The sequence below is a fragment of the Marmota marmota genome, unplaced genomic scaffold (assembly GCF_001458135.2).
Source record: "Marmota marmota marmota unplaced genomic scaffold, marMar, whole genome shotgun sequence".
NCBI classification, from domain to species: Eukaryota; Metazoa; Chordata; class Mammalia; order Rodentia; family Sciuridae; genus Marmota; species Marmota marmota.
The window spans coordinates 16,910,642-16,923,058 of NW_026000142.1; the positions used below are offsets into that span (position 1 = coordinate 16,910,642).

Here is a 12,417-nt window from a genome sequence, read left to right on the forward strand (position 1 = left end):
GAACTCGGGCGCCCCGCGCTCGGCGTTCGCTCCGATAGGCTCAGGTTCTTAGAAGCACCCAGGCGCAGAACCCTAGCAATCTGTTTGCAAGCCACAGGCGAATTGTAGCCTGGAATTACCTGATCTATGGCTGAATGAGTTGCGGTCAGTCGAAAACAGGGGACGTGACGTCAGTTTACCAAGATGGTGGCTGCTGGCCTCCTCTGTGGACTGACCGGTGTGTAGAACCGAGAAGGACCGTTTCCTTCCCCCGTCTGGAACCCAGAATTCAGCCCTGAGTACGGTGCTTGCGCGGCTGGCAGAAACTGCAGCGCTGTAACCCTGCGTCTCTATCCCAGCGCACACTGCAGACTTTCGCCGCGGGGCGATTTGCTGAATAAGCAGTTACCCTCCGTGCGACAAACCTCTCGCGTTTGAGTCCCGGTAGCCGATCCTCGTGCGATGGAAATCCTTCCTCCAGGTTCCGGAGCACCCCACTATTGCTGGAAATTCCTAACAAGATATCCTTTAGCCGTCCTGACTTGTCATACTCCCACACAGTGAAGCAGCACACGGGGGTAATGCACTCCCCTCGCCGCCATCTTCAAGGGAAGTGATTATTTTTTAATGCTTGGAAAAATCAACCCAAGAAAGCAAAGTTCATTCTTCATACATTAGGTACCACCCAGACAAGCCATCTTTTCACTCAGACTTAACCCTGCTTAAACAGAGCCCATGTCTAAGCCTTACTGGGGCATTTAAAACAAAAGCACTAGCCAAGTGCAGTGGCATACACACACCGGCTGGGGAGGTTGAGGGAGGAAGATTGCAAGCTCAAAGTCAGCTTCAGCAACTTAGCAAGTCCCTAAGCAACTTAGCAAGACCCCACCTCAAAATAAAAATAAATAAATAAAAAGAGCTGGGATGTGGTTCATGGGTCATGTTCCCCTGGGTTCAATCCCCAGTACAAGATAAACCAAGGCACGAAGTGCAACATACTATAATTTAAGTCATACTTAGCTTAAATCAACAGGGAAAGCAAATAAACCTCAAGTGTAGGTATGAATGGAGAACTACTAACATGCACAGGTATGTGAAGATGTTTTTAAAGCATACATGGCAGCTGAAGTTTTTCTTTATTCCCCTTCAAAAAAACCTTCATTCCCATGTATAAGCGAAAGTAGTTACTGAAAATCTTCAAACAAGGCACTCTTTTTTCTTTAGGAAAGACAACACCATCACAAAACCTTCTCAAACCATCCTCAGCTTGTGAGTTGTTAAATGTAGCCACTATTTTTAGACTTTTCTCAAGCCTTTCCTAAAAGTCATTGCTCTGATGAGTCTGGCACATCCACAGTCTGAAGCACACAAAGGACATTTAAGACAGACAAAATGGCATGTGCCTTGTTTACAAAATTGTGATCATACTCTAATATTGATTTGTTTGTTTTGCTAAAATACCCAGTAGAACATTTTACAGATTCTTAAATGATAATAAAGAAAAAATAAGTTGATAGCTTTTGGCTTATACCAGTAGACCAAGGAATAGCTTTATCAACTTACAAGCTGATTCCAAAAGAACAATAACAAAAACAAAATCAAAGACTAAGAGCTATACATTCTCTCTAGCTATGATATTCCTAGCAAGTCTGAGAGGCTTTTCCTCTCCTCCTCCCCATAGGTTATTTAAAATATATATACATGTATATATACTTTGGCAAGAGCCACCTACATACAGACTTTATTCTTTTAAAACTCTTCCTTCTATGTTTATTTAAAATTGGTATTGTTCCAATTTTAAAAGTCTTATACAGGAAATAAATACATATTTTTTAAAACAATTTCTCCTTCTCTAAATGCTAACAATAAGTTACTAAATGAGGCCCCCAAATAACTGATTATAGCTGATCTGCAAATTAAGAATCATCCCAATATTTCATACAATTGTTTCTCTCTTATTTTTCTGATGGACATTTCTGACGGAAGTCAGTGAAAGGGGTTATGATTCAGCTCTGTTCAATTAAATAACACGGGAGTGCTCACTATGTGGATATACACCCAGGTGAAAGAATATGAAACCCCTTAAGGAGCCCACAGTCTTTTATTACCAGACTCTCAGCTCTGATAACATCACATCTGCCTATTATCATTCTATCTCTAGAATATGCAGCAGTTACTTGCTGTTGCTAATCTTGGGGTTTCTTTGACATGTCCGTTTAGTTTCTCTGTCCTACCATATGTAGAGTTAATTCCTTGTGTTAAGGTCCCTCCATTTGAAAAGCCTGGCATGGTTTCTGTTTTTCTGGAGAGACTGATAAAGTTGTGAACACTGGCACATGTAACAGACAGGCCCACAGATAATGAAACCTATGTTTCTAAGAGAATTGCACTGGAAAATCTACCCTGAACTTATTCTCCCTTAGACTTCCAAATTGCACATATAGAAAGTAGTCTCAACCTTTTATGTGATTTAGCTGTAAATGCTAACAGGCAAGGAAGAATCTCCCAAGGCTCAGCGCTCCAAGGGCCATGGATAATACAAGACAAAGGAATTCAATATACAATACAGGTCTAATCAAGAGGTCTTGAACACCTCCAGGAAAGGGGTCTTAACAGGATTTCATTGTTGGTATTGAATAATTACTGCTATATGTTTCTCATTTTTCCATTTTTTAAATGGGAAACTTAACTGTAGCTCTTCTGTCCCTGCTGTACTGTTGTACACTGGATTTGTGTTAGGGAAGGATGGGAGGAAGAGAGGAACAGTAGGCAGGTAGCATGAACTTTCGTTTACAGGTTGTCACGATGCAAAGAGCAATAGCTAAACCTGGTATAGATGCTAGACTGCATGTAAGAATGGGTTAGGACTTGGGGCTGTTTCCCCTGAATGTGTTCTATATACAGAAGAAAGGGTCAAAAGCTATCTGGTAACTAGTGGGATGAACTACAGAAGATCAAGTAACTCTTCACCAGGATTCATGCTTTCTTAGTATACAACTGGTGCTAGTAAAGCAACTGGTCAGTCAAGGACTGTATTTTCTGGATCCTCCTGCATCTGAGTAGGAACATGCAAAAGTTCTAGGTAATGAAGTGTGAAAGAGAAGTGATACAGTGTCACTTTGGGGAATATGATTAATACACAGGTTTACCTTCTTCATCTCTCTCACCTCTGTCAGTTGAATGCAGAGAACACCAAAGCCACATAGGAAGTGAAAGAAACAGAAGAAACCAGAGCCCCAAATCACCATGTGGAAGAAAGTCACCCTTCTCTCTGGAACAACCAATGTAAACACTCATTTTAGTAATATTGTTTTGAATACCTGAAATATTGTCATTTGCTTGTTATAGCATTTAGTAGTATCTTTTTTTTTAAAGAGAGAGAGAAGAGAGAGAGAGAGAGAATTTTTTAATATTTATTTTTCAGTTTTTGGTGAACACAACATCTTTATTTTATTTTTATGTGGTGCTGAGGATCGAACCCAGCGCCCCGCACATGCCAGGCGAGCGCGTTACCGCTTGAGCCACATCCCCAGCCCAGCATTTAGTAGTATCTAACTAGAAATATTAAGACTGTTTGCTTCATAAATCTTTAATTCGTACCTAAGTGTTTAAAGAATTTGTTTTTCATGATAAGCAATTCCACTTTAATAGGATGTAATTTGTGTACAGACTGATGTGTCTATTGTTGATTGTCTGAATAATTAAAATATTTAACAGATTAAAAAATTTACTAGAGTTTTTTTGTATCATAAGTTCACAGCTAAATTACACTATAACTCTGTACAAAATAGTTAACTTCTTATTATTGAGCAAACTATTTTGTTCTTTGCCATTTTTTCTCTTAACCTTTATACATTCCTGCTTCTAGCTTATTTTTGTTACCAACACATTAAATGTCTTATCAGTTAGCATGACACTTTTTTTTAATGATTTCTTATCTGAAATATAAAGCCAGTGCATCTTCTTCATGATAAAATGTCAACATGACTTGCAATCTTTGCTAAGGTGTGGTTAAAAACAAACAGAAAAATAGTTTTTTAGGCTTTGTTTAAAGTTCTGTCAATTTAATGTACACATGCAAATGTGTTTAGAGTTGCATGGGGTTCTGAAGGATTTTTCTCTTAAGATGCTTAAGATGCACCTCTATCATCTGGTAACTCTAAATTGCTTCTTTTCTATTGAGATACCTTGATTAATGTTGACCCATGTGAATTTGGGTGTATTTCACATGAACTAAACTACCTGATCTATGGACACTAGAAGTTTCTCAATTTTTTTTTTTTTACATAAAACATATGAAAATTTAAAAAATGTTAGAAGGAAAAAGCTAGAAAAGAAGAAGGGCTAGATAAATCATTACTCCCCTTTCCCATGATTCCTTCATAGGGGAATTACTGCTTCCTCTAAAAGTTTAAGAATATAAGATTTACAAGACAAACACAGGGAGAGGGATGAGAAATAAAGGCACAGGGCAATTGCAATTGAATTCTTACACAATGGTCCCTAGGGCAAGGCATACAATCCCAATGCTGACATTGTTCCCAGCACCCTAAGTTCTCAAGCTCTGCCCACACTTGGCTATTCAGCTGTTTCCTTGTTCCCTGAACCTACCTGCCCTCGGTTTCTATGGCTTGACAGAAAAAGAACCTCAATCAATGTATTTATATCATTTTCTGCTCTTTACATCCTCTTATGTTACTGAGAAGACTCTGTAGGATGCCAATTTTTAAAAAGTAGGAAAAGGAAGAGGACTCTATAAGTGAGACCAGAGGCCAAGAAGGTAGAAGAAAACCAGGAGTGTAATGTGCCATTTTCAAGAGGGAGAGAACAGAAAGTGGCCATCAGCACCAAATGATCATCAAGGTCAAGCACGGTGGAGTCCAAAATGCCATTGCTTTGTTGAGAAACAGAAGTCACTGGAAAGCTCAACAAGAAAGTTCGAGAGGCTGGATGCCAATGGCTTCAGGGAGAAATTCTGTTTGAGGAATGGAGGAAGATGTGAGTGAGCAACAGACACTATGTGCAACAGCAGGGAGGAAGAGAAAATTGGAAGGTTGTGCCTATGAATGGGACCAGAAAGGATTACAGATACACTTGTTTTTTTTGTTTTGTTTTTTTTAAAGAGTCTTTTGCTAAAGAGTTTATACAACATCATACATTCACAGTCAAAAGATGATTTTAAGCCAGGAAATGACATAATATGAAAGAGAGTTTTAAGCCAGGAAATGACATAATAAAATGTTCATACCCTTGAGTAAAGAATACCCCTCTCTCCAGCTGTATATACCCTAGAGAGAAGTCCTGTGCTCAGCACGATCAAGTGATCTCAAATCCAAATAAGTGGTGGATTGGTCTTGAAAATGCATCTTTAAAACAGAGTACGAAGGAATGAGGGACTAAAAGATGCTATTAGCTAAAATCATGTCTTAGTTTATGATTAAAAGTCATTTTTACTCACAAACAAATGTCCTTGAAACAAAGAATGTTCTAAGCAAATCTGTGAGGAAACATCTCTTCAAATAAGCACAGCCTATTTCAGAAACCTTGACTTTCTAGGTTCAATTGACATTTCTCTATCTTTTATATTCAAATGACAGAGATTATAATATAGCAAAGATTCCTAACTTACTCCTTGTGAACCTTTCTAGTACCTTTTTTGAGAGCTTAGGATCTTGAGATCATATGTATAGACAAAGGTCTACCAGAACTTACTTCATTTCACAAACACACATTTATCAGATGTTAAGTACCATATATTTTTTTCTGATATCAGAGCTCACTTAGGGGGAAAAGATGAATTGGATATTTTTTTTTTCAGAGATCTACATCCTTGGTAACATTACCCAGTGTTTTAATAAACTTACTCCTTTGATGTAATGTCACTGCTTCCTGTCCTGTTTAGCTGAAACAAGGTGCACCTGCTCACCCTCACTCACACAAGGCTCTTTTGTGTACCAAGAGATTAACATTAAGTCTTTGGTCAACCCTCCTGCCCCTGGGATAAATCCAGTTCCCTTTACTTTCAAACCTGAAAAGAACCCTGGAATTTACAATATGGGGTTGATCAAACTACCAACCCCTCACCAAATGTGTACTTGGCATAACAGAGAACTACATGTCTCCTTCCTTCTGTGTAGTACATTTTTTTTGTATGAAAGGTTGTTTGGGGGGGGGGGAAATGAAACAATAAAAGAAAAGGGAAGTATTCTCTCAATTACATATACTTTCTTACCATTATCTTGGTTAAAAAAAAAAAGATGAAGAGTTTTGTTATTTGTATAATGGGAGGCTGAGGAGAGGGCAAGGAAAGAAAAGTAAGGAGGGCATACTATTTCTCAATTTTGTTTTTGATGCCTGTACTTAATACTAAGCTGTCATTAGAAGGAGCATTTGAAATGCATCTAGCAGAGAATGCTCCTGAGGGGCTCCTGGGTGGTAGAGAGGGAAAGTCCTCTGAATTTCACATAACAATTAAACCAGCATCTTGAAGTTATTTTCCTCCATTGTTTCCCCTGAGACTGTCTTTAAAGTGTACAGTAACATGTTTTGATACACATAGTAAATGTTAACATGTTCATTTGTAGTTGACAAATAATATGTTTATAGAATATACAATAGAATATTATGTGGACTTAAAAATGAACTATCATTTGCAACAACATAGATGGAATTGGAGGGCATTATACTAAGTGAAACAAATGAGGCACAGAAAGACCAATACTACATGATCTCAGTCATATGTACAATCTAAAAATGTTGATCTCATGGAAACAGACTAGAAAGGTGGCTACCAGAGGTGGGAAAGGAGGAGGTGGAATGGGAAAGGGAGGATGTTAACCAAATGGGACAACATTTGAGTTTGTCTGAAAAAAAACCAAAAACCCTCTAAGTCATTTTAAACCATGGTTCCCTTCACATCCTATGGTAGATATTACCAAGTGTTTATTGGTTGGGTTTTTGGCTGCATAGTCGGAAAGATGGATGCTTAGAAAATTTAGAAACAAAAATTCAAAATTAAAAGGGATACTTCACTGAAATAAAGAAATAAATGTTTGCCAACTAAAGTACTGCCAAAATTTGATAACAGGAAATGAGAGTGGTAAATTTTAGAATTAGCGTGTCATTTACCATAGTCTCTAAAAGTCTATGACACTCTCATACTTCCATTTATGGAATGTAATAGGTTGAAGACTGGACTCCCCCAAGTGCCCAGGTCCCAGTCTGCAGAACCTGTGAATGACAAAGTGGAGTTAAGACAGAAAATGGAAACAAGGTTTCTAATTAGATGATCTTGCATTATCCAGGGGGCCCAATGTACTCACAAAGGACATTAAGAGAGAAAAGGAAGGCAGACAAGTCAGTGCTGGAATGATGTGACATGAAGAGATTTGATCAGCCATTGCTGACTTAGAAAATATAAGAGTCCTGAGCCAAAGAATATGGTAGCCTCTAGAAGGCGGACAAGAAAAAAAAACAGGAAAAAAAAAAGAGTGTCATGTAGCATATTTAGAAAGGAACACAACCTTGCTGACACCCCAGTTTTAGCCCATAAAAATCCATTTTGGATTTTTTGATCTTCAGAATTTAAGGTAATAAATGTGTATTCTTTTAAGCCACTAAATTTTTGTTGATTTATTACAGCAGCAACAACAAACTAATACATGAGCAATAAAAGCTGAGATTTGATCATAAAAAACTCTTAAAGTTACTTTTTAAAATTTTTATTCTAAGTGTGTGATTCAAAGACTATCTTGAAATGAAAATTTCTATCATTAAGTTTGTCTACTTTGTGTGTGTGCACATAAGTGCTTATTTCTCTCACATTCTTAAAGGATTCTGCTTGTACAAGATCTATAAAACTATACAGTTTTCTGTCACTTTGTATAAATGTAGTCAAAAGAAAGTTTAAACTTTTCCTATAATAAATCAAAAGAGTCTCAAAGAAAGAATTAACAATGAAGCTAATTTCAAGTTCCATACACCCAGGTGAACAAGGATTATTTTTTTCTATTTTCAAAGCCTTTTTTTGTAGATTTTGAAAGATATACTCAAGCTCATCAGTTATTATATTTTTCATGGCTCAATTAAGGATACTGTCCTTTTTTCATCTTTTTTTACCATTTCATTGCGTCTGAGTTACTGATTTCAGATTTCTCCTTAGGTGGAACAGTAAGTTTCATCATTGCTATGGCTACATTTGTGTTTTTTAGACTCATATAGACAGGAAAGCATCATTATTCATGATCCATTCTCCTTAGACATAAATTATAAATAGCACTAACCTTTGCATTTACTTATCAATACAGTTTCTATTACAGGACACTGCATGAGCAGCTTTATTATGTTTCTTTTTACTAGCCTGCTTATAATACCTGCCATTTATGGAGAACCTTTCAACTGAGTGTCTCAGAGGGCTTTGTGAAATTTAAATTAATTCTCACATTGCCTTTAAAAAGCCATTATCTTGTTATGTAAATAATCTGGGACTGAAGCTAAATGAATAACTAAGGAAAATCACTTCTAGATAACAATACATGCTTTGAATTTTACATCTCCTTCTCAATCTAACACATTATTCCTTGAATTATTTCACAAACATTATATTAATGAATTTAGCTTACTCCTCTTTGGCTCTTAAGTACGACAAGAATTATGTAGTCAAGTCAATTTCTGCCAATCCACTACATATGGTGGCAGTATGGAAAGAAAGGAGAAATCGATAATGTCCAAACTTGAGTAATTTAGCTATAGCCTTGAAGGGCATAAAACATACAATTAGAAAGAAACCGTTTGGGCTTGACTAGTTAATCTCTGTACTATAAGATGACTGTTAGTACTTTTATTAAAAACTAATTATGACTGTTAGTACTTTTATTAAAAACTAATTATGAAGAGTATAGAATTCACAAATTTCATTTGAATATGGAATCAATGCAAGGCCTAACATTTCATAATTTGCCAAAATGACAAAAGAAAAAAAAACTTTTGCAATTTATACTTTTATATGTATACAAATGAATCATTAGTCATTTTAAACGATGTGAAAGGAAGAGAGAGTATGGGGTTGAGAAATTTCTGTATATTTTCATTTGCTGCAAAAAATAGAATGAATTCAGGAAGGTATGTGCAAGGATGGAAAGGTGGTAGAGAATAAAAACCAGGTGAGAAAATCTGTGGGTAGAGAAAGAGAGGTAAACTTAATTATTTGTGGATTCATGTCTATCATGGTAAGTCAGTATCAGAGTCAATGTCTTACATGAGCAGGTTTCAAACTTTTCATTTTGTCATGAGAAGCAAAAACTAATTTGAAACTTGCACTTTTGATTTAAGGACTTTATTTCTGACTCATGCAATTCATATAATATGAACTAGCAGGAAATAAAAGCACATAGGTTTTGTTACCAGGCAATCAATGTAAACATTCTCTTCCATCACTACCTTTACTGAGGTAGCATTGATAAATGAAAATTGCACGTTTATAATATAATGTGATGTTTTGATATAAACCAAATATAGTTGTTTTTATATGTATATAGTAAAAGCATTTAAGATCTATTTAGAAAATTTCAAAAACATAGTACATTATTATTAACGAAAATTATTAGGCTGCACAATAGATATCTGGAATTTATTCATCCTGCCTAATGTAAATTATGTATTCTTGACCAACTTTTCCCCATTCCATCAGCCCCTGGGAACCATCATTCTATTCTGTTTCTCTGAGTTTGACATTTTTGGTTCCACATCAGGCAGTGACATCAGGCAGTACTGTCTTTTTGCCTGGCTTGTTTCACTTAGCATATCTTTCACATTCATACATGTTGTTAAATGTGACAAGATTTCCTTCTATTTCAAGATTGGACAGTATTTCATTGAATATATGAGGAAATGTTCAACTTCACTAACAATCAGGTAAAATCAAATTAAAACTACATGATTTATCATGTCACACCTCTTAAAATTGCTATTATCAGAAAGTAAAAATGAATGTTAGTGAGGGTGTTGAAAAAAGGAACTCTTATACCCCATGAATAGGAATATAACTATTATACAATTATGGGGAAAAATCAAAGTTCTTCAAATTAATAATAGGACTAGCAAGTGGGTGACAATAGACTAGATACCATTATAAATTTAAGAATTTATTTTGCTTATTTGTGTCATAATTTCTTCATCCAAAACATGAAGAGGTTGGACTAAATAGGGCTATAGTATCCTTTTTAATGCTGAACTCCATTAACCAATGAAACACAAATGACCTAAAGCAGTGATTGGTCTTGGTCATATCCATTTTACAAAAACTAAGATAAACCATTTAGTATTTTTTTCTAAAATTGAGCTGAATATAAAATCTGTTTCATTAACATAGAATTATATTTTCTAGCTAAATCAGTTCCATCAGAACCTCAAGAAGTAAACAATCTCAGATTATCTACCTGATGCCAACCCTAGCTCCATGGCTTCAATTTATCTGTGAAAAAAGCTATGGATTATTTTGGCTCGGTTATTTATTTTTTGTGGTACTGTGTTACAAAAGGGTTAAATTTATATGTATATATGCAAGACATTTCTACCTGCTTACTCAATATCCTCTTTGTCCTTACAGAAACAATCCCAGTTGTATTCAAAGCAACCATAAGACAAAGAGATACTCTTCTAAGACTCTCATGTATTTAAAGAGATTAAGAAAATGCAAAAAAATATATAAAATAATCAGTGATAAATCTGATAAAAGGTAAGCTAACTAACTTCCATGTATTAAAATATGGAAGATATTGCTATAAAAATTTTAAGGAGGCCTCAACAAATGGAGAGATACTGTGTACATGAGTCAGGAGCCTCAATTTTGTTAAGTTGTTCATTGTTTCAAATTCAATTCAATGCAACAACAATAAAAAAAATCACCCTCTCTTTTAAAACAAAAACAAAACAGAAATCCACAATCTGATTAAAAAATTCACAAGGAAAAGCAAAGAATCTAAAATTGCCACAACTCTGGAAAAAAAAAAAAAGAGTAAAACATAAGAGACCCAAAGTTAGAAGAAAACCAGCACCACCTGATTTCCGAACATATTATAACACTTCAGTAATTCAGCAGAATGGAGTTGTCATCAAGACAGGAAAATAGATCAATGGAACAGAATCCCAGACCAGAAAGAGGCCCACAGACATAAACAATTGACTTTTCAACAAATGTGCTAAGTAAATTCAGTGGAGAAAGTCTCAAGAACTTGTGCTATAACAAATTTGTTACTTATGTACAAAAAATATGAAATCTGCATAAATCTAGATGCAAAAATTAACTAAAAATGGAACAAAGCCCTAAACATAAAAAAATAAACTTTATAAAGAAAATGGGAAATATGATCTTGAATCTAGCAAAGATTTACTGGATATGGCATCAAGAGCATAAAACAAATTAAAAAATTCATAAATTGGATTTCATTTAAATCCCAAATTTCTTCTCTTTTGAAACACAGTTAAGAGAATTAAAAGACAAGCCAATATGTGGAGAAAAATATTTATATCATATAATCTAATAAAGGAGGTATAAACATCACATTATGATCTTTCCAAACTAAAAAATTAGAAAATGAACAATCCAATTAAAAATTGAGGAAAATATTTGAATAAATTTTTCATCAAAGAATAAGTACATGGCAGGGAAGCATATGAAATGATGCTCAAAATCATTAGTGTAAGTTTTAGGGAATTGCACATTTAAACCACAATGAAATGAAAATACGCATCTCTTAGAAGTAAGGGATTACTGTAGTGTATGTGCCTGACATTTTTCTATGCAGGAGAGAGGAAAGCCTCTATTATTCTGAGGAAGTAGGGAAATGTCAACTTCTGCTGCAATCATCACCTACAGGGATCCACCGTAGAGGATGCCTATTAATAACTTGCTTGGGGGGCCTTTTAGTATTAAGAAGGTAAGGGATGCTTTCCTCGGTTCTACAGCTCAGCTCCTGGCCAACTCCTCAGACAATGAAGAACAAGTAGCTGGTACATGTCATAGAGTTCTGTAAGCCATACATAATTAACTGCTGCTAGAAAAAAATGTTTAGAAAGAATTTACTCCATATGTGAATCTCTGGTCCTTCACCTGTCTGTGGTCCTGACATGGCTATTGATATTAACCTATAAATTCATGGAAGGAATTGCTATACAGAAAGATTTAAGGAGAAAAGAGATCTTTTCTGTGATTTGCAGTTTCAGAAAAGTTGTGCCACTTTCTAGAACAACAAAAATAAAAGTCTTGTGTATATGGCAAGTAGAAGTAGACATAGATGAAACGTAGCAGAATTTCCATTCCAATTGGAAGCTAATTATATGAATTTCCTAGCAAAAGCAGCAGTTGGCTATTTCAGTAAAATGGGATATTAAATTCTGCTTTAAAACTGAAGAAATACCTATGATTATTATTTCATTATC

At 35.4% G+C, this 12,417-nt stretch overlaps 1 protein-coding gene across 1 annotated transcript in view; it reads right to left on the reverse strand.

Moving 5' to 3' along the window:
• Cadps2 (calcium dependent secretion activator 2) overlaps window positions 1–12,417 on the reverse strand; it is a 511,596-nt gene that overhangs the window by 218,823 nt on the left and 280,356 nt on the right.